Source organism: Agelaius phoeniceus, chromosome 1 (assembly GCF_051311805.1).
Source record: "Agelaius phoeniceus isolate bAgePho1 chromosome 1, bAgePho1.hap1, whole genome shotgun sequence".
NCBI classification, from domain to species: domain Eukaryota; kingdom Metazoa; phylum Chordata; class Aves; order Passeriformes; family Icteridae; genus Agelaius; species Agelaius phoeniceus.
Genome location: NC_135265.1, coordinates 147262264 through 147284191, shown reverse-complemented (window position 1 = coordinate 147284191; position 21928 = coordinate 147262264).

Genomic DNA, 21928 nt, shown 5'->3' with positions numbered 1-21928 from the left:
GCTATCAGCTTCTGCAGGATTAAACGTGGAGGCTGGATCCCCTTCCCTGTATCCAGGACACATTCCTGGGAGCTGTAAGCTTGATGCCCTCCCCATCTGGCCTGGTGGCACAAGGATGTGAGTGCAGTGGGATGTTTAGCTGGTAATGTCCAATTCCTGCAGATTGTTTCAAGCCAGTGGCAGGAGGAAAAAAAAAGGAGGAGAAAGAAAAGGCCATCAACAACAAACCCTCAGCACTCTTTAAGTGATAATGTTTCTCCATATTTAAATTCTAGGAGAGGTGAAATGGCAGTTTTGTGAGTCTCAGGCCTAACTGATGAAATGAACCCCACTAAATCTGCCAGGCTGGCCAGAGGGTGAGATTGCTCCTTCCTCACTCCTCCTCTTGCTACTGTAAGGGGAGCAAAGGGAGGAGATTCACTGTCCCTTCTGCAATCCTAGGCTGTCTGCAGCTTCCTTAGCTGAAATTCTCATTACAGGTTTGATGTCTTCTTTGACTGCTGGGAGATTGTAAAATAGCTTTTCCTGGTGAAATATCAAACTCTCTTGAAAAAACTTACATTTTTAAATAGAAAAACAATTCATTTGACCATGTCCATTAGAAGTTTTTTTAAACAAGTCTTAACAAAAAAGAAGCTGGAGTTGGTGATTTCATTTCTTATACATTTTTAAATTAAATTTCTGCTTAATTTATAGAATGTGTGATATGCTGTTATGCAGAAACTGAGGACCATGTCGTAGCTCATTTAAGATTTGGTTTAGTATTTTAGGAATCATGAAGGTGTCTGCGTTGAAAAAAGAGTATTTTCATAATGGGCAGTAATGTGCACTTGAGTCTCATAGGGCAGCACTCGTGTGTGTGTCCCCCACCCTTTTTTTCTTCTTATAAGTCAAAGCACAAGCTAGACAGCCTAAGTTACATTTCAGAACATCACAAAACTCCCTTTGGCGGACAACTTATTCACACTGGAGAAAAAGCAATTTGCCAGGTTCAAAAATTAATTAAAAATGCCTAATGTGACTCAAGAAATCACACACTGAACCCCTGTGATACATTTTTAATGAAAAAATACTCCTGAAATTCATTCAATATTATAGATTTATACCTTCCAAATAATTCAAAGCAACATCTCCAGAACTACCAATGATCTAATCTCCCAAACTGAAAATTATATGAAAAAAGGCATTTGACATTCAGTAAATACTCCAATATATTGTTAAAAAAAAAAACCCAAAACCAAAAAGAAAACAAACCCAGGGAATAAAAAATACTGGTAATTAGGAAGACTGAAGGGGAATATTTCATTTGATATAAATCAGAAATGACAGTTCACAAATGATTCAGTGCTTCCATTGTTACACTTTAAGGGTTTTGTAGGGCGTACAGTGCTGCTTGCTACCAAAAAACTCCACCCCAAATGCAGTTATTTGGGATAGCAGGTGTGGAGTTTCTGTATTGATTGGGTACAGGATGACAGCAGCTATTTAGAAACAGTAAAAGTTCTGTGAAATGACTTGTGCTCCAAATTGACTGTATTTTTTGATGGGTGTCTTGAGACACCTTGGAGGGACTTGGGTTTTAAGGATTCACCATGCTCAGTGCTCTCTCAAGTGTGTCTGATAAAAGAAGTTGTGTACCCAGAATTACTAATGAGGATTTGAAGATTTGGAATAGAAATGTGCATAATAATCCTTAAAAGGGCTCAATTTTTAAGTCTACCATTGCTGCCTCCTTCTAGAAAAACATCCGTTTCTCACCCTGAAAAATCATGTCATGTTTTTTTCATCATTCATGTTCTTTGAAAATTGAAATTTAGCACTTAGATGCCAGTGTCATTGAGAGGTTAGATGTGTCTTTTAAGGAATCCTTTAAAAATTTGGATCCTGGTTTTGTTTGGGCAACCACAGAAGCAATGAACATCTACAGGAATGAACTGAACTCCCCTCACTGAACTCCAGGCGGGTTCCTTCCATGAAATCCTGCTCCCCAGCACATGGAAAGGATGCATAAATGAGACTTTATCACAGGGGAAGACAAATATTTGTAAAATGTGGCCAAGATGACAATATTTGGGAGTTACATGCTGGCTGTGGATGAGTTACTGGCATCACTCTCAGTATAAATTGTCTCTGGTTAAACAGGGTTGTGCACCATCTGTCAGGGTTGCACCTACACATTCCTGGGCAAAGCAGGGCAGCAAGAAGGGGCTTGAACATGTCGTTTCCTTGGACAGATGCAGTGCTACCCACTGCCCTGTTCTTGCTGCCCATGCACTTTTATCCATCAGTCTAACACTCCAGCTGAAAACAATCCAGTAGAAAATCCAGAATTTTTGGGAATATTTGTCTGCTTATGTGGTGTTCCTTTTCCTTTCATGCATTTTATTCTTCTCTTTAAAAGGTTGATAATATCCAATTGAAGCCATACCTTAAAGATGACTTCCTGTTCATCATTGCTACTGTTAAGGAAGCCCAGGGTTTGAAGTGATTTTAAGTTCTCCTGTGTAAAAGATGACCCGTCTGGCATTTAATCGAAAATCAAAATTTTTACGAGCCATTATGAGTCAGGGAAGTGAGAAAGAGAGAAACAGATACATATACACAGTGGCTTTAGCATGTGACACGGGTTGCAGTCAGGCTGGTGGAACATCCTGACCTCAATGATGTAAGTGAGGCCACAGCATTTAACCCATGAAATGCCTAAGATCAAAATGATAAAGAGAATAGGGGGGAAAAAAAGAGGAAAAAAGAAAAAAGAAAAAAGAAGAGAAAAAGGAAAAAGAAGAAAGAAGGAGAAGAAGAAGAAGAAGAAGAAGGAGAAGAAGGAGAAGGAGAAGAAGGAAAAGGAGGAGAAGAAGGAGAAGAAGGAGAAGAAGGAGAAGAAGGAGAAGAAGGAGAAGAAGAAGATTAATAATAATAATAATAATAATAAAGGAAGGGAAAAAAAAAGAAAGAAGAAGAAGAAAACCCTCAAACACTTCCCTTCTCAGAAGTGGGGGGGCAGGAAACTCGTGGGTAAAATTTCACCTTCCACTGTAGCAGATGCAGCCTTGCTGCACATAGTGAAACCATGCACAGTGTGCATGAAGAGCAATATGTGCACTTAGCTGCTGCAGTGTAAATGCAGGCAGAAGGGAGAGGTAAGAGAAGGGGAGAAAAGAAAACAGAAATACAATTCCCATATCTCTGGGAGTAACAATTTTTAACATTTCTTTTGAATAGCAACATTAAAAAATCACCCTAAATCTTCCGTATTGAGTCAAAAGAGCAAGACTCAGCTTTTTCTGCAAGGAGAATAAAGAACCATCTCCAAGAAGGCAGAGCTGTTGTTTTTGGCCTCCCACAGTGTGTGAAGCAGTTTCTCAGCACTGGCAGGGCACTGGCAAAGCCCAACCCACCTGGTCTGAGACTGTCCCTGCTCCACCAGGGCTCTGGAGAACCTTCCCTCCCACCTCCCACCGAATCCCAGGCAGAGCTGAGCCTGCTCCAGGGCAAGCAGTGGCCATTAACACTCCAAAGATCTCAGCTGTGTGTTCATTCCAGCTGGAGATCATTTCTCCATTGCTTCCTGATCCAGAAATATTCAAGTTTGTGACTTCTGGAAATCCCCCTCCTCCTGTTGAAATATGGCATTTTAAAAGCCATTTCCTTTATCTGTGGTTTTTGAAAACATGCCATGGGTTTAAAATATTTCTTTTAATGCTTATTCTTTTTTTACTGAAACAAAAGTCAATTTTCACAAAACCACAAATGTCTGTGGTCACTCAGGCTTACTAATACTTTCCACAAATATCTCAGACAGTAGAAAATAAAGGAATTTGTTTTAAATCCTGGCACCTGAAAACAGCTGCTGTGATTTTTTGATATTTTTCATTAATTGCTTGGGAAAAAGAAATTGGATGCACTCTTTTGCAGTATTTCTTGAAGGCTCCATCAGCCTACCAAGTGATAGCAGATTAATAATTGTGGAAAATTCAGTGCAAATTGACAAACAAAATTTAATTAGCTCAGAAAGTCACCTCCTAGAGTCAGGTATTAGACAAATACATTGTTTGTGCTACCTGAGCAGGACAATGAATGAATGCTTGTTGCTTTGCTGGTAAACAAATGTCATTTCTGGGATGAAAAAGCAAAAATCTCTATGTGGAATGGGGTGGGCTGTGCAACAAAGGATGCTGGCACAGCCTGGCCCTGCTGAGCAGGTGGGAGGACAGTGAGCATCAGTCCAGGCACTGAGGGAAGTGTGCTGGTGGCAGAGGACACTCCCAAAGAAGGTGAAACCCCCATAGCTTCTCCTTCCCCCCAGCTGCCATAGGGAGCAGGGAAATGCACTTCCCAAGAAAACAAGGTGATTGATTGACTCTAGGCTGTACATCCTGGGAATCCTGCACTGCTCTGTTGCTTCAGCTTGACCACTAACTGAGAAATTCAAGAGATTTATGGCAGTTTCCTGCACAAGGCAGGGACAGGGCCTGAGGAGCCCTCTCAGAGGAAGCTGGGCTGAATGCAAAGCTGCTGGGGGTGCTGACTAGTTCAGAGCAGATGTTCATAATGCTCTCTCACAGCACTACTGATCCTCAAGCTTTTGTTCACACATCATGTGGTCTTCATGACATTTTTACTTTGTGTTATTCCTTCCTGGAAAACTGAGCTCTAAAAGCCTCTCTTGTTGCAAGCAGCTGCCCTGGGTTACTGTGGGGAGAACCCTTTGAGAAAGAGCAGCACATGATCTGTGCTCTGGGCAGATGTGAAGGTCCCAAATCTGTGCCTGTTGCCACCACAGCTGTGCTGCAGCTGCCACCACCAGCATCCAGCACTGCTGTCTGCAGCACACCAAAAGGGACTCATCAGGTAGGACAGAGTGAGGCTTGATTTCAGCTGGCAGCAACCTCCTGGACAGGCTGAGAGGGTGCTTTGCTTCAAAAATTCCTGTTGAAGAAACTTGCTACTCCCTTCACTACATGTGCAGTCAGTTCTCATGCTTCTATTTCCAGCAGGCAGCTCCCAGTGCCAGCCCAGTGCTGCTGAGCAGAGCCTGCACCCCACAGAACCAGAGCTGCAAACTCTGCTAGTCAGAGAGGAGCCAAGGCCTGGCTGGCTGTGGAAACTGAATTGTTTCATCATGCCTGAAGCATGGAGAGCTCTCTCAAAGGCATGGTGTGGGGAAGAAGGTCTCTTCCTCTGGGAATCTCTGGCTGCTGCCTATTCATAAAGAATCGTTTTTCATTTTTCTTTTTTTCTTTTAAAAAGGAAAAAGTGCAGAGCAGCATATGCATTTCTACTGTATAAATCACAGAACCACAAAAAGGCTGAGGCTGCAGGGGACTTTGGGAGGTCATCCAGCACTAACCCCTTGCTCAGGCAGGGACACCTACAGCCAGCTCCTGAGGACCATGTCCAGATGGCTCTTGAATATCTCCAGTGAGGAAAACTTCCAGATGAGCCTGAGTGATCTGTGTCAGCATTCAGTCAGCCTTGCAGTAAGGAAGTGTTTCCTGGTGCTCACAGGGAACCTCCTCTGCTTCAGTCTTTGCCCATTGCCTCTGGTCCTAGCACTGGGCACTATGGAAAAGAATCTGGCTCCATCTAATTTGTACCCTACCTTCAGGTATTTATCTGTATTTATAAGATCCTTTCAAGCCTTCTCCAGGCTGAAGAGTCCCAGTTCTCTCAGCCTTTCTGTATTGTGTTTGTGGGGAGTGTCCCAGCAAAGGCAGGAATGATGCATCTGACTCCATGTTCTCAGAAGGCTAAATTATTACTTTATTATACTGTATTATATATTAAAGAATACTAAACTACACTATACTAAAGAATACAGAAAGGTATTTTTACTGATGCTAAAAGATAATAATGAAAACTTGTGACTCTTTCAAGTCTCAACAAGCTTTGCACTGATTGGCCAATGAGTGAAAACAACTCACACCAGAATCCAGTGAAACAATCACCTGTGGGTAAACAATGTCCAGACACATTCCACATGAGCAAAACAGAGGAGAAACAAATGAGCTAAGAATTGTTTTCCTTTTTTCTGAGGCCTCTCAGCTTCCCACGAGAAACATCCTGGGCGAAGGGATTTTTTCAGAGAATGTGAATGCCACATTCCTGCCTATCAAAAATGCTGCATTGTTTTCGTCATCTTCATGGCCCTTTGCTGGACTCTTTCGAATATGTCCATGTTTGGCAGCTCAGCTCTGGATACAACATTGCAGATGTGTCTCAACCAGTGCTCAGAATAAAAGAAGGGTCACATCCCTCATCCTGCTGGCAGTGCTCTGCCTGATCAGGCCCAGGACACCATTGTCCTCTCTGTTGCAAGCACATGTTGATGGCTCATGTTCAACTTGGTGCCCACCAGGACCCTCCTGTAGTGCACAGGGGATTTCCATCTGTGGTTTCCATGGTGTTTTCCACCAGCTTTGGTGCATGAGGTTGTTCTTTCCTTTTGTAGAATAACTGATCCCATCTTTCAGAAATAAGTCCTTTGAGTAACTTTAAAACAGAGAAGAAACTCAACAAGAGGCAGAAATACATGCCAAAGTATGGGAATAAATAGAGCATCACTGAGGGCATCCCTGCTGGGGAACTGAGAGTGAGAAGCACAGAGGAAGAGGAGCTGTGTCCCTTTCCCTGCCCTGCCTGGGTCCTTTCCTTGCTGTGTTAAGGCTGCAGCCAGACCACGCCCTCACAAAAAATGACATGAGGTTTGCTCCAGGACAAAACACTTGAATATAGTGAAAGTTGTTGAGCACCCTTCCACTACTTGCTGGGATTTGCAGGGGGAGAGCTGCCACCAGGCATGCAGCCAGATGGAAAAACCCAGGAAGAGCCATTACTATTTCTGCCTAGGAAAGTCCCCCTTGGAGCTGACTCAGGAAGAGTTGTGACAGTACAACTTCCCTGGCAGAAAAGGTCTTGCTTTTCCAATAAAATATTTCACAAGTGGTCATCAGTTTACCACATTACCAATTTTGAAGGCACTTTTAATGTGAGAAAAATAGAAACAACTTTCAACTTTCCAGTATTAGTCATCCTGTGTTGACAGATTAGATGAGTTTATATCATATTTTATTGTGCTGTGTATGTGTTGGAGCAATATTGCAGTAATCTGGGCTATAAACCCTTTGCTTTATCTTGTTTAATGTCCTACATCTTTGGGAGTAGACCTGTCATTTTAGACCAGTCCAGAACATTCCCCATTAGTCTCAGTCCATCCTCTGGGAATGTTAAATGGAGTCAAGGGAGAGAGAGAGGGAAAGGAGCACAGACTCAGTTATAAATATAGGACATTCTTTTTTCTATAACTGCAAACTTTTACACATTAAATGATGTCTTCTGAGTCTGGTATGGATTATATTGGGCACATATATTGTCAGTAAGAGGAACTCAGGCATTTTCTGCAGGGAGTTCCTCTGCTTTTATTAAGATTAAAAGAAATTCACTTATAACTATGCTTAATTGCCTGCTGCCTTGACATAACCTTTGAGAAGAGTGAGGGTTCCTCTTGCTTTCCAATAGCAGAGCATCCCCAGAGACCCTACTACCACATTTTCCTTCATCTGCAGAGGTGCACTGAAAATTGAGGATAAGAGCTTTCAGAGTCAAGCTGTGCTATAAAGAAGTTGAAAGCTGAAGACTAATGAGGCTTAGAGAGAAAACCCCTGTGCCTTGGTCCATAGATCTGAAAGGCTAAAAATATCTAAATTTCTTCACTAAGGGGGAAAATTATGCCTGACCTACCTGGTGACATTATGTGATGGAGTGACTACAGGAGGCAACAAGGGAAGACTGACTGATGCCACCTGCCAAGAGCTCTGTAAGGCCTTTGACACAGCATGACATGGTTATCTCCAAATGGAGAGATGTGGATTTGATGTGGATAAGGAATTGTCTGGATGGAGGCAGCCAGAGAGTTGTGGTCAATGGCTCCTGTGTCCTGGTAGAGTCTGGTGAAGAATGGTGTCCCTCAGGCTGTGCCTTGGGACTCTTCCACACCTTAATCAGTGACACAGACAGGGAAACCTTCAACAGATTTGCAGGTGACACCAAGCTGAGCAGAGCAGCTGACACAACAGAAGGATGGGATGAACATCCAGAGGCACCTGGACAAACCTGAGATGTGGGCCCACAAGAATCTCATGAAGTTCAACAAGTCCAAGTGCAAAGTGCTGCAACTTCATTGGGGCAACCCCAGACTCAATTTCAGACTGGGAGGAGAGCTCATTGAGAGCAGTCCTGCAGAGAGGTTTTGGGGTTCCTTTTGAGAGAAAAGCTGGACATGACCTGGCAATGTGTGCTGGCAGTCCAGAAAGCCAACCACATCCTGGGCTGCATCCAAAGCACCAAGGGAGGGGACTCTGTCCCTCTCCTCTGCTCCTGTGAGACCTTCCTCTGGACCTGCTCTTACAGCTCCTCAGCACAAGACATGGACCTGTTAGAGCAGGTCCAGAGGAGGGCTGCAGCACCTCCCCTGTGAAGACAGGCTGAGAGAGCTGGGGCTATTCAGCCTGGAGAAGAGAAGGATCAAGGAAAACCTTATGGTAGCTTTCCAGTACCTAAAGGAAACTACTAAAATGAGAGAAACTAAAATGGAGAGGAACTCTTTACATGAGCAGATAGAGACATGACAAAGGCTTCAAAAGGGGAGATTTAGATTAGACGTTAGGAAGAAACATCTAATCTAGGCTGATGAGACACTGGATCATGTTGCCCAGAGCAGTGGGCATCCCTGGAAGTGTTTAAGACCAGGTTGGATGGGGCTCTGAGCAGCCTGGTGTGGTGTCCTTGCCCTTGGCAAAGAGGTTGGAAGTAGCTGATCTTTAAGTTTCCTTCCAACCCAAACCATTCTATGATTGTAGCTGAGCAGGCAGATGAGGCTCACCTGGAGAGGCAGAGGGCCAAGGGATGCCTGAGAGACACAAAGCAGTTGTAATTTCTCAGTTTTCCTCCAATCCAATAAATGCACTGCCTCAGTGCCTTTCTGTAAATGTTGTACCCCTTGGTCCCCTGCAGAGACTTTTCCCCAGAGCTCTCTGCCTGTGCATGCCCTTCATGTAAGGCCACACTGTGAAAATGTTGATTTTCCAGGACACCTGCTGCTCAGGAAAGCTCTTTGCCATGCCCAGGTATTCTTCTGCAGCATGCCCCTCTCAGGTGAGTGTCTTCATGGAGAGCCAGGCAGACTAAAACTCCCTTCAGATGTCTCCTTTTCCTCCTGATGATCCAGGTGTTGAAGGAAGCAGGCTGCTCCTACCCACCACTCACAAGGAAAGAGAGAACAGGCTGAAAAATCTGAAGCTATAGATCAGATAGTAGTTAACTGGATGCCTCTGGTGACATCTTAAGTGACCCAGAGAGGCAGGTCTCCAGAGGAACTTGAAGTGCTGCTGTCACAAGTGAAACATCTAAGTTTTAAGATGTCTCTTGCATCAAATTGGAACTCTGGTTCCTCTGTGGAGAGGTCAGCTGTGTTTCAAGCCACCAGAGAAGCTGCAGCAGCAGACAGTGATCTGCACCAGGGGAGGCTGGGAAGAGTGAACAAGGAAAGAAGCAGAGAAGGGGATTGTGCAGAAGACAAAGTTGATAAAGAGAGATGGAAGATCAAAGTGAGAGCACAGAGGGAGGAGGACAGCAAACCAGGGCAAGAGACAAAGAGGCAGATTGGGAGAAAATGGGAGGAGACTGAAAGAAGACAGAAACTGGGGCAAGAGAGAGGGATAGGGAAATTAATTGAAAAGAGTATGAAAAAGTGCTGCCTGAAAAAGGAGATGGAGAAAGGAGCAGAGCACAGAGGACCAGAGGAGAAAACAAACAATACTTCCAGAACAGCAAATATTTCCATGGAAATAAGATGGAATTGGAGCGGGGTATGGACCCTTACTTCTCCCCAAGTTGAATGAATAGAAAGATATGCCCTCCCCAGCAACAGTACATCAGCAGCAAAAGATATCTCAGACCAAATAACCATAAATGCTTCTCTTGTTCTCTTGTGCTACAGGAGAGGCACTGCCTCTCCTGGGAACAAAACAGTCAAAGCAGCCTCTTTGAGACTTGAGAACAAGTTTCAGCCTCATATTTCTAAGCATTCAAGAAGGAAGGACAGAATGAAATTAAAGCCCCTCTGCCCTCAGCAGGAATGTACAGACAACTTTTCTTGCAGGGGTTTGGTTTCCTTCTAGCTCCTACACCCAGCTGGCATCATAGTGGCAGCAATTACAGTTGATTGAACCCATTGCTATTCTGTGTCAGAGATGGTTTAAGGTCTTGCAATCACTTTACTCAGCACAGTTAGGAGGTGAATTACTCCAGAGTGGGATTCCTTGATAGCTTCAGTAGTTTGAGTTTTAGTGAGAACCTCTCTTCCGTACGACAGATGCTATTTCTGTTCTTTGTTCTTGTGAGCAAACCCTTGCTATCTTCTTACCCCTCCCCTTTCTTTGTAGTCCTGGTCAGAAAGTTGAAGTAAAAACCTCCCTCTCTGTCTCTGGTTGCATTTCTCCAGTCCTTCCTTGCTCCTGTCAAAAGATACAGCATCCCAAAGCTTGTTTCTCTCTATCTAACAAATCCATGCCAACCTCCCATCTCCATTTCCTGTTGGCTTTATGCCCTTTTGCTCCTCTTCCCTTTGCACTTTGCTGCCAGGTACAGGAACCAAGTCATGACTGGTACACCTTGGAGCCCAAAGCTTGGCAGATCTCTTCTTCCCTGTGGTGCCCAGCTCTGTGGCTTGAGGCAGAGCACATCACTGCAGCACAAGTCAACAAACATCCTCCACTGTTGATTATCTGGTTAGAACTACCCATCACCAAGAAGTAGAGCAGTGATGGCTACTCACTTCTTAGTTTAGAGTCTCTTGTACCAATTCTTTTTCAGGCTATCTAATTACGTGGTGTTTTCCTTTTTCTGAGTTCATTCCCTTCACCCCAGGACTGCAGGAGCAGTTTGATACACACATGAGCTCAGCATCACGTCATTTCCCAGTAAAAGTAACTCCTCAGCTCTATTATCCTCTTTCATACTGCATCATTGTAGTCCAGAAATCCACCTTGCTGTCTCTCCACAGATACCACCCAACAGAGCAGATCCTATAGAAAAAATGTCAGCCTGTCATTTCAGTCTAGTTGAGGATTCAATTAAAATTTGGATGGCAGCTGCAAGTAGCAAAGAGCACTGCTCAAAACTGCACCTGCAAACAAGGCTGAGCTACAGCATGCCCTACGAGTTGTGTGGTTCATCTCAAGCCTGGTACAGCAAATTTAGGATGCATGAACATATTGCAGAGCAATAAAGCCTTTAGTCCCAAATGTTGCTACCAAGAAAGATGGCAACATATAGAGGCTACAAAGAAGGAGTGAATTTCAGGATGAAGAATGGATCTACAATGAGCTACTGCTTTCTTGCTCGCTGCCCCAAGTCAGTTAAAACCAAGCAGAAATGCCTACCTGCACAAACACCCTGGCCATTAGGCTTAGCTTTTCAACCCACCTCTCTTATTTGCTGGATCTAGTTTCAGACACTGACAATTTCTCAGCCACGTTTTCCCTCTCCATCTGTATAATTATTCAGGCTAATAGGTGCATGTGGTGTAGATATACCTAGTCTTGTAATTATTAATACTTAAACATATTCTCTTCACCATTCCTAATTTTTTTCTGCAAAAGGATTGACATGTAGAACTTTTTGAAATTTAAATTTACAATCAGTTTAGATCCAGGTGCTTTAAGATGAAAAATCTTAAGTACCTTGAAAATTCTGTCCTTCCATTACTCTACAACTACAGTTATGAGGACTGTTTACTGATGGAGAGGAATCCACATGCATCCTGGAATGTGCAACAATAGAAATTAAATACAACTCAAAATAGGTCATTCAAGAAGTGGCCATTATTTTATTTTAAACAGACAAACACCACTGCCCCACCAAAGGAAAGTCAACATCAACCACGTCAAAAATCAAAGTACAATAACAACAAAAAAACCAAACACACTACTAAAAAGTTTGCAGATCCTAAATAGAATTCTTTATTTTGCTGCCAGTTCAGAGTAGCTGGGTAACAATAACCAGAGCATCCAGCTTGCTGCAGCCTACAGGACTAGCCCATTTTCTATGTGAGGACACTGAAGAATACATCAGATTTATAGTGCTTTGAAAGCACACACAGGAGACTTTTAATTACCAAGGCCCCAAAGGAGATATAATTGGTTTTAGAATTTATGAGCAATAAATCCTTCTGCTTGGTTATTTGTTAATAAGTTCTGTGGATGATACTTTGCAGTGCCTTTAGTGCCTCCCCTGTGTGTTGTGGTGATGGAAGTCCAGGTTTTGTGTGTTGGACAGTTGGGGCATCAGTAACCCTGCAAACCTAGGTATGAAAAGGGTGATGTCTCATGCTGAGGCCAGAAAATAGTGGTTGGGGGGGTCAGGAAAAGTCCTGCATCTCTGCACCTTTCTGCTGTGTCATGGTCTGTACAAATGGTGAGGGAAGGATCAGGTGTTTCTTATTTTGGTAAGGCATTTGAGTAGGCAGTGTTGGAAATATCCAGCTGTAGGAGGAATGGCTTCTTTTTCTGATTTTCTAGTATTTCGACTGACCAGCAAAGTAGATCTGTAAAGCAAGTCACATTTTTGCATCCCTATATCTGTTCTACCATTAGGTCTTCATGAACTTCTCCAAGCAAGTCCATCTCATGAGCAACAGCTCTCCATGAACTGTGGCAAGGTGAGTCCATCCCCCAAGTCTCTTAACACCTTGGTGTCTCCCAGACACTGATAGTGTGTCCAAGCACACCTGTCCCCTCCCAAAGACATTCTGAACCCCAGGAGAACAAACAGTGCTGTTCACATGTCACTGAGCCCCCAGGTGGGGTGAAGAGCGCACAGGTCATCCTCTGGCTGCTCCCTCTGTAAGGGTTAGAGAGAGCCACTATCACAGGACAAAACCACAGCAGTCACAGGTAATTTCCAGGTGAAGAATGCTGTGGTTCATCACCATCATTGCATCAGCAGGGAATCCCCTTGGGGATCAGAATGTGAGCAGAACACAATTAGATGACAAGGAAATACTTTACCCAAAAAAGGGTTTAGTTAGGGTTGGTTTAAAAAAGAAGGTGCAATGAATTGTAAGGTTACATTCAAGAATGTTTTCCTGAAAGCTGATTCCACAGAGGTTTTGAATATTGTCTGTAACCAAATCACTTCTTATTTGTAACCTTTTATGTCTATAGCATGCCCTTGCCAAATTTAGACTGGAAGATCACTTATATTTTAAAAGAAGATATGACAGGGCAGGCAAAAACTGGATTTTTATGGTGAGTTACAGCCTTAAAACATTGGAAAATAAATGGATGATAAAACCCCTACCACTGCACATCTATCACTGCCACCCAGCCTAGGCAAAGGATCTCACTGCCTTGACATTGTTCCCTGCAGCTCTCTTTCTCCAAACAGCCCTTTGTGCAACAGGAACCATACTCACTGATAAAGCAGCAAGAATTTGACTTTTCAGAATCTAATTTATGGCTGCCAGTAGTGCTCTCATTAGTGAGTCCTTTGTTTCATTTGTGTTGGAAAGGGAAAAATAATCATCAGCTTCCTGTGCTGCTGGGTACATCTGTGAAAGAGGAGAGGGAAGGGAAGGGAAGGGAAGGGAAGGGAAGGGAAGGGAAGGGAAGGGAAGGGAAGGGAAGGGAAGGGAAGGGAAGGGAAGGGAAGGGAAGGGAAGGGAAGGGAAGGGAAGGGAAGGGAAGGGAAGGGAAGGGAAGGGAAGGGAAGGGAAGGGAAGGGAATCAGCAGAAATTTCATCCTTGCAGAAGGTATATTAGGGAAATAGTCTATCTAAATAAAACCTATGAGACCTTATTGGGGTATTATGAAGGACGTGCCTCTCTCATTGCCCAGCTGTGTGGGGTCCCTTAGTCTCCTTTGCCCATTCATTTTTAGGGGTGACATATAGCAGCAGTCACAGACTCTCCTTCAGTATCAAATGCTGCTTTTCCTTTGGTCCTAGAGACACATATTTTGAATTTGTTTCTCATATATAACTGAAATGACTGAAATGTCATCTGTCACTGCAGTGTGAATTGGGCTGGTAAGCCAGCCTTCAATCACACCAGTGCCAATGAAGAGGGAAGGAGGAAGTGCACAAGGCTCCCATTAAAAGGCTCTCATACCATTCCTTGTAGTGCAGCTTTGCAATACATTTGGAGGTGAGCTGGAGATGAGACAGAAAAGTCCTGACAGGATTTATATTCAGCCCAGAGAGGAAAAGGCGTCAGAGACCTGTTTCTGAGCTGGTAACAAGAGAGCCTTGTTGTCATAGGTATGAACATTAGCAGTGGCAAAGGCTCACAAGGGCCTAAGCCAGATCCAGTGATCACATTGTTCAGCTGTGTCAGCTGACTTCTTCAAACAAAACCTAAGCCACCTCCAATACTTGGTCAAAAGAGGGCACAGGAAGAAGATAAAATGAATCTTGCTTAAGTAAAGTAGAATGTAAAGAAAACAAACCCTGAAAGTTTAGTCAAACAGAAAGGAGAGGGGCTTTTTCTGGACAGTTGTCAAATCCTGATCCTCTTTCACATCTACAGCAGCAAAGGAATTGCCAGGTGCTCTGACCTGTGCCCTGAACAACATCAGTGGGCATCACTCACAGTGTGTGTCTCCAGCACCTGGACCAAGCTGATCTGCAGGAAGGTGAAGCTTAATCCTCTGTCTAATGAGCTGAAACAGCAGAGTACTCCATTTCCTTCAGCCATAATCCAATTTCCACATATGGAATAATCCACTTTACCTTCAGACCATAATTTTATCCATCAAGGGTGAAAGAATGAAGCAGATCATCACTTTTCTGAATGAAACAACCTATTGGTCCCTAAAAAAGCCCATGTCCACATGTGGCTCTAGCTGCTAACAGAGAATGACTCTTTGTCACTGTTCCTGTCCTTTAATGCATGTCTGTATTCCTGCTCCACTGTGATGTCACTGTCACGTATTTCCCAGACTCCCTTTTAATCTTATTGTCAATAAAGAAGGTTGATCACACCCCCCTAAAGTAGATTCTGGCTCCTCACTCAAGGATGTTGTTTTATCTAGTTTTGCTCAAGACAACTGGCAGAACTTTGTTTACACATTGGCTAAGAAGCTCAGAACCCCCCCGGATGTCTGAGGTTAAGGATGGAGTGAGTCAGTGCCCACAACTAACAAGATTATTTTATCCACCTGCCGTTCTCAAGGTGCAGACAATGAGAAGACCAGATTATTGTGTGTCCTAGAGTTTATCTACTGCTGTGGTATAGAATTTGTACTGTGCATCAGAGACTACTTAGAATAAAACAGAGGCACTCCTACCCTCCTTTTGCAGAACAGGATAAATCACTAGGATGTGGGGAGTGATCCAGGACTTTCCCCTTCACAGAGTGACAATAGTTTTACAAATTCAAAGAACTGTCTCCAAGAGGCTTTGCTGCAATTGCTACAGCAATTAAGACAAGGGGCTGCACCACGGCTTTCTTCTTGGAAACAAATGTGGACATATTTGTGGGGTGTGCTTTAAGGTGTCCAGGGAGAACTACATCTAGGCTAGTTCAGGCATTGCCTCTAGTTATCTGGATGTATACCATGGTTTTGAAATCCATACAATACTTCTCCTTTGTGTATAACAACATGAGTGCAAGAAACAGGTCACTGAACGTAGATTAAAAGGGAGCATAAAACACATTAAACTTGGTTTGGGGAGCTTGGGCATGAAAGTCTGTCACATAGTTGTTGAGATTCTTGCACCAGGTCTCAGCTGTTGATCAGAAAGTCACTGTGTTATTTTAAAACAGTTAATCTATGTCCTTTGAAGGAAGGGAATGACTCATAAGCTTGGTCTGGGCTCTGATGCTACCTACTATGAATTTTTTAATATTGAAACAACCCATAAGTTCTAGACAGGATGGCTAAAGATATAGACTGAATCATGAACAGATATACAGAGATATGAGCTGCACATATGTACACATACTGGTATTTTTCCTCCATAATGCTCATTACTTCAGTATCAAAGCATGCATTTGCTTAGCAGCAATTCAAAGACCTGCAAGAGCTTTGAAGGAAGCAGGGAAGAGAAGATTTAAGAAACTCCATTGCTGGAGGACATGGAGAGAGCTGATAGCAGTCACCTACTTCTCACAGGAAGGAGCATGAGGAGCATCATCTTAGTAATGAACCAATATAGTTTGCATTTTATATTAGTGAAATTACACTGCAGTTGGAGTGGCTTAACCCTGTCCTGACCCAGTGCTGGTGTGTATGAGCAGTGTGGCACACCAACTTAAATAACAATTGAGAAACTTCCTCCTCACTCCATGTGCCTTTTCCTTTTCACACAGGAACCTGGTCCACACAGAGTCAGCTAGTCCCAAAGCAGCAGTGGAGGAAACCCTGGCAAGAGTTGCAAGCTGAAGATTAGATTTAATTGAACGACATTTTGATTTGTAAAGATCACACAGATGGAGAAGCCTGATTTAAAGGAAAGCTAAAGGTCATGCACTACTTAGGCAGCAGTGGAATTTGTCCATCCTGCTAACTCTAAAAATAAACTTTTAAGAATGTAATAAAATTGGACTTAGGACTGGAGGCATTTTGTGTATTTTGAAATGCTTATGTATGAGCCATGTGGGACAGATGTGCCTAATGAAGGGAACAGGGAATTTGCATAGTGATTAAAAACATGGGCATGAACACTGTAAGTCTGCAAGATGGAAACCACATTGCTGTCCCAAGTTCACCTATAATCTAAGAAAATTATTTCACTGCCCCTGATTTGAGACTTCTCAGGACCAGATCAGCAGCAATGTTTGTAACCTTTGTGTTGCACTGTGTGTTTTTGATTGTAATGCAGTTCTAGTAGTCAGTTTTATAATCCTTCCTATTTTGTATTGTTACAGCATATTTTATTACCAACGGTTGTTCCTTTCCCCCGTGGTGTTGGTTTTGCCCTGGTTGTCCATCTCCCCAAAGACCTGCCCTTTTGTTCTGGTTCCTCCTCCCACTGAGTGTCAATCCCTCCCCAAGCTTGCCCCTTTCTCTAGAAACTTCCCTATCAATTTTGTATCCTTTGAAATCCCATTGGTTTTTTTAAGTTGTTCTCCTCCCCTGTAATCCCCTATTGGTTTAAACACTGTATTCCCAGCCTTGTGTTCCACCCCCAGTTTCTCCCAATTGGCTAAAGATTGAATCCTCCCCTGGACCTCCCCTGTTTATAAGTTGCTGAGTGCCTTTGCTTCAGTGTCTTTCTGTACCTCACCCTCTGGGGAATAAACAGCTTTGGAAAACATACAGAAGACCTCTCTGTGTTCCTTGTCCCTACCCTTGGCGCAGTCCTGTCTCCAACTCAGTCCACCCATGCCATAGAGCAGCTGTGCCCTACAGCCACACCCTGGATTTGGCAGCTTTCTGGGGGTGCCCCACTCTCCTGACGGTGTCAGGAGCTAGGTGGGCTGAGGAAATCTGGCACCGCAGCACTTTGAGCAGTGAGTGCCTATGATCCAATCACTGAGACTGGGAAGGGTTGTAGGACCTCATCCATTGACTTCAAAGGGCTTAGGAAAAACCTTTTTCAGCTTGTGTATGATTTTTTTCCCCCCTAATTAAATTCCATGATAGATAAGATTTGGGATAATCAAGAAATTCAGTCTTCCACCCCCAAAGGATGATGTCTGACCCCACATTAGTTTCAATTAGTGTTACCAGCAAAGGCAAGCCCTTCTGAAAACCTGGCTCAGGAATACTGATTCTCTGTAATGGGTAATGACCATGAAAGGGTGGGAATACAGCTGGAGAGCAGACTCAGAGCACACTGCTCAGCTCGTGACTGAGGTGGATGTGCTAAGTCTAGTGAGCCACAAGCCCTGGCAAGTCAAGGCAGAACCCTGAACATGGAAGCAAAATGTGTGCTTGGTATGCTTTGAAGAAATGTGATTGTTGCTAATTTTAGCTATAGCTGAAAAGGTATATATTGAGCTTTTGGAATCAATAAAATTGGCTTCATGCATCCAAACCATGGAGTCCAAGTCTCTATCAATCACCATCATGGAAGAGCTCAGAACTCACAAAATTAAAACAGCTCTTTTTCCAAGGGAAATATTTACAAAGTTTCTGCAGCTTTTAAGCCATGCATGCATTGAGTGATAGTATGGATGTCTCTATTTCTCATGCCTGCTAATCTTGCTTGCCTCCTTCTGAGCCCCAAGATGATTACCAAAGGCACCAATGACAGGATTTGGTGGGAGAGTTGCCTGAACCACCAGTGCAGGTGACACATAAGTGCCACCTACCTCCTTGTAGGTCCTGTAGGTGATGAAAGAGGAGGAGAGCTTAAAGCAATTCTCACTGTCATGATAAAACACAAAGCAGTCACCACGCACAGTACAACCCTTCCTTGAAGGTTATCAATCCAATGTGATATTTTGAGAAGACCAGCTGCTACAGAGAAACATTAGATACATTATATCATCAGAACAGACTTCCACCCTAAGGGAGGCATATCGTTACCAGTTGTTTGAGGAAAGAATAGCTTAATGCAAAAATAAATACTCTTAGGCCTTTTAATATACAAGCATGAAATGAGGCTTCATTCTACAATACTCCAAGTAAAGGCCAAAGCATTTTCATTCCCTGTGCCCTCCAGTGAGAGCTGAGGGCCTCAATTTCCTTGAGGAGCTTAGTGTGCATACAGGGGAAGGTTGCCAGTGTGAGGATGGACATGTGTTCAAAACTGAATTTTGTTTCTCAGAAGCAGAAGGACTTTTGCTACTCAAGTAGGATTTACCCTGATCATGATTTGAAACCCAGAAAGCAAATGCCAGTGAGATAAACTGGAAAGTGCTGTCTTTTAGTGGGACTTGCACACATCACTGTGGGAAGAAGGGTGATATTTTGAGTGGCATAAAACTGCCTACAGACCTCAATTTTACTTCTTTTTCATGGCATTATAATTTGTCTAGAACTGTTCAATTCAAGGAGTCACTTCGCCATGCATGAGAACAGAGTGGTATAAATCAGGCTGCTTCAGGAGTAGGTTTGATGTGAAACTATGCTTGAGATCTGGGCAACAGAAAAGATGGCTTCTTAAAGCAATTGCAAATACTTAGAAAATATACAAAGAAGAAAATTTACACTGGTGAGTGTGGGTTTGCTGCATAACCATCTTATTGCAGGTCTTTCTGTACAGAGCCCAGGCATTCAGTGAAATGTAGATGTACCTGAAAACATCTGGCATCTGAGAAGAAACCTGCAGTAATCCAAGGCAGGGGATCAGCCCAGTGGATCTTCTCTATGTCCCTGTGACTCTGAACACACAAAGCTCCCTTTCACTGCATCTGATCTTTGCTGTGAACCTCACAAGGACATCAGTCTGGTGGCAAGCAAGAGATTGGAAGGCTTCCAGATTCAGAAATCATGGTTTTCATCCTGCCAGGAGCCAAACACAGTAAAAGTAGGCCCAAAGAAATTATAGCTAACAGGAAATTCCAATCATCCTTTGGCTATATCCATCAGTTCCTCAGGGTCATAACCCAAACCCTTGTGTGTATGTAACAACTCTAGCTGTCATCTTCTAAATAAGTAGCACAGACAGGATTTATGTGTTTTGCTGATTGTGGGGACTTGCATTTCATGATAAGCATTTTATAGGCTCTTGGACTTCTAACTAGCAAATTCAGAACTGAATTTAAGTTAATTCAAGACTGAAGTTTCCTTATATGGTCAAATTGCTTTAGGGTCTGTATCTGTCTGATTTTAATACAAATGACTCCCTTTGGATTTTGCTCTCAGTGAGACTTTTAGTGCCATAATCACAACAGAGTCTAAGGAATTCAGGGGGTGAGCTCCTCATTCTGTTCTGTTAACAGTATCCCTACAAAGACACAAAAGGAATGTAGAATGGAAAAGTAAGATGCATTCCTGTCTTTATCACTCATGAGTGCTGCTTTGGGGTGAGAATAGCACCTCACTTGTGCCATACCAGAGCAAGGTGTGAAGCAATTGCCAAAAGAAAGATCTTCTTGTAAAATAGGGCCATCCCATCCCCTTGCTAACAGCTCCCCAAAAATCTCTTCCCCTGTTCTCATTGCTGGGGAACATGTCCTGCATACAAGCACACCAAATGGCAACCTATTCACCTGGGACTGGCCACTCAATCCCATTTTCCCTCTATTCTCCCACCTTTGTTCCTCTCTACACCAGTCATATCCTTCCCTTTCCCTGTCTTTGGTTTCTCCCCCAGCCTATCCCATACCAGGTCTTGTGGAATCCCCAGCTGCTCTTCCTCCACATCCTCTCATGTGTCCCATTCCTAGGCAGGGATGCCTCTCCCAGCTGTGAGGTGAGCTGGGCAGCTGTTTCCCCTGGGAAGGGTCTTACCTCCTGCCCCTGAAGCTGAGGCTCTCCTGGAACAGCCCCTGCCCAGTTTAGAGTCTTGTGTCTCTGACTGGGATATTGTGGTTCCGTGGCTTGTCCTTCTGCTTGTGTGTGTGGGATGAGCCTTCAATCACACAACACAATAGAGTTCTTCCAAAATACACCACATCAGATGAAAGAAGATCCTGAGGACAACCCTCTGGCTCTGCATCTGTAGATGCAGCTTTGAATAAAACACTTTCTCAGTCTGTACCATGGGACATAACACACTGGGTGAAGTGGAGGAGGGTGATGGTGTTGGGCACTTTTTTAATGGTTGTGAGATACTGCCAAAGATTTGGTTGAGAAAAGGTTTAAAGAAAGGAACGCAGAGGGATGTGCTTCATCTGGACTGTGTTAGAAACAAAAAGGGAAGAGAGAAACACGACTGTTCTGAGAGAAGGATACTTTGTGGGCACTTGGGACATCTGTATTAATTTAAAGAGCACTGGAAAATCTTGTCTGTATGGAAGTGATCTGCACTTTCTGCATCATGGAATAAGACTCCAGGGGGACATGGGACAGGAGAAGACCAGAACTCTGGATCTGTGCTACCTTGTGCTGTCACACATCCTTCATCCCATACTGCACAACTTCCAATGCCAGCCTTGCTGCCCTAGAGGGCTGTAGTCTGTCCATCTTCCTCTTTTGGGGCATTAAATGCAGATATTGATGCTTGTTTCTTCTTCTCCCTTGAGGCCAAGGTAAAGCACTACTACACTTGCTGAATTCATCACTTCGTGCAAACTACATTTATATGACAGCAAATCTATAAACTTTCCTGTGTCCATTTACTCTGTTGTTCAGCTGTCAAGAAAAGGCAGCCCATCAGGTCCTTGCCAAAGGGCACAGCAGCTGCATCTTTCTCCTGGCTCAGTAGGATCCCCTTCCCTAGATGAAGCCAGACACTAGAGCAGAAGCCTCCTTGGGGGAAAAAAAAAACAAAAAAAAAACCACACCAAACCCCAAAGCCCCAGATCTCTATTCAAATAAATTATTTGGGTTATTTCCTTTCAGTAGTTAATCTTTAACTTTTGATAAGCAGTCTGGTTCCCCTTAATATTTCCTGTTTTCCATGCCATAAACATGCATAAATCAGGAAAGTAAAAGGAATGGAAGATAAGAAGTCTCAAGAACAGGTACCAATGTGAGGGAGGGAAAATCTTGGTCCATCTGTGCCTTGTTATCAGTCATGAGATGATAAAAAACACTGTGAAAACAGACTTCAAGTGTAATATTGTCTTTACAGGGCAATGGAAATAAAAGCTGCCCCAGAATAGAAACCTGAGATTTCCTGATAGGTTTAGATTGAAAAGAGGTCTGGTAGATCTCAAATTACATTGAAGACACTTCTGTTCCTAGGGGATTCACAATACCCTAAAAGATTTTCTAATTTCTGTAGTTGTTGGTCACTTTGGTCTTTTCATACCATAACAGAAGAAGAATATAGTTTAGAGTTTTAAATTGAGTACAACCAGAAGAAAATAAA